The following is a 1701-nucleotide window of genomic DNA, read 5'->3' as shown; positions in this document are numbered from 1 at the left end:
ACTGATTTAAAAAGATCACGGAAGGATGGCCAGTCCTCGTAGGAACCCGAAAATTCCCGTAATTGGATACGGGGCAGCGAAGTTCGTGACGCGCGGTCGCCCCCCTGCTCTGATGCCGCGGGAGGCGTGGAAGCTGGCGCAGGCTGGAGCCGTTTCGCCTGATCGGACAAGACGTCACGCTGATGCACGTAAGCAATCTCGGCGTTGGTAAGCAAATCGGACTTGGCGTACTCACTCTCAGCGTAGAGGTCCTTGTAGCAGGCTCGAATTAAGTCGTGCTGACTCTCGAACTTTGCCCACAGGTCATCAAGGATGCGGATGCGGTGCTCAACGGTCGAGAGGGTGACGTTCGCCTGACCCATCTTCCTCAGGTTTTCGACGGCTCTGGAGATGCGTCCGAAGAGCTCGTGTTGGCCGCTCAGCATGGAGCTCTGGTCCAGACTCATGATCGTCTTCGTTGAGGAGGCACTCCCGAGTTTGCGGTTGCCAGTAGGATCCGGCTCGAAGGACCAAAAATGTTCGAGAGCGCGCGGTAGCGCGAGATAGCGCAAGGTGAAAGACGAACACAAGTAAAGAGACAGCAAGTACAAATAAAATAAAATATATAATGTTCCCAAAGTTCCAGTATGTACACGTTATTTACAGTTCTTTTCCCTTTTGCCAAGGAAGCCGTGAATCGCGCACAGAAGCTAGCGACGCGGCATAAGCGTGTTCGAAACGCGGAATAGCGGAAAGCGGTGTGCAAAGCGGAGTACAAAAAGCGGTTTTACTATGATCTGCGAGCGAAATCGGTTCCGCGGCGCAGCGGCGGTCCATTTAACACCTTCGAGGCGAAACTTCCTCTCTGCAGATTTCCCAGAATTTCGGGAGGGTGATTGGCCGTCGGAGTCCCGCGTCATGGAGCTGACGTCACTGATTTTGCGTGGCGACCCGACGGGGTCGTCACCTGTTTTCGAGTGCTTTGTGTATAGCATGGATCGTTCCTTTGTTCTAGCGTTGTTGTTTGACTTTATTAGTGATAACAATGTTAAAGTTTCTAGAAAGCTAATCCCGAAAGATCCATGCTATACCGAATATTCCCGTGACAATTCTTATGCGACATTTTACGCGAATATTAATTTACTGCAAGCGTGCATGTGCTGACATACAGCCGAACGCGACTTCGTCGCGATGGTAATTGTTGCGATCTCAAACAATTTGAATTTATTAATTATAATGCTCTTTTATTTAAGTAATAGTTGAGTGTTTACCGTTATGACCGTTGCCATTTTGTTTAGTTTCTAGACTTAAGTCAAATAGATATAAAATTTCAATGATAACATTTTTAACTACGCATATGTTATTTAGCCCTTAGCTCTCATTTTATTCTAGATTGATAGCTTTCTTCATACTAAAAATATTGATGTTTTTAATGACCCCACAAAGTGGTGGCGTGAGAATATCTCTACCTTTAGACACGTTGGGATTGTTGCACGGCATTATTTGGGGCTTGCGGCAACTGAAGTTTCGAGTAAAAGGCTTTTTCACATGCAGGTGCAATAATAACTAATCGTAGAAAAAATTTGACAACAGAGCATGTTGAGCAGTTGGTATTTCTTCATGACAATCTTTAATCTCTGATTCTAACTGTTTAGCTGGTTTAACATTCTTTTTTTTTACTTAAAATTGATATAAGTTACATGTTACATGTGGTTTTTGCCA

Source organism: Temnothorax curvispinosus, unplaced genomic scaffold, assembly GCF_003070985.1.
Source record: "Temnothorax curvispinosus isolate PA1 unplaced genomic scaffold, ASM307098v1 QBEX01014367.1, whole genome shotgun sequence".
NCBI lineage: Eukaryota > Metazoa > Arthropoda > Insecta > Hymenoptera > Formicidae > Temnothorax > Temnothorax curvispinosus.
The sequence above is the reverse complement of the archived record's forward strand: the minus strand, read 5'-3'. Positions refer to the sequence as shown.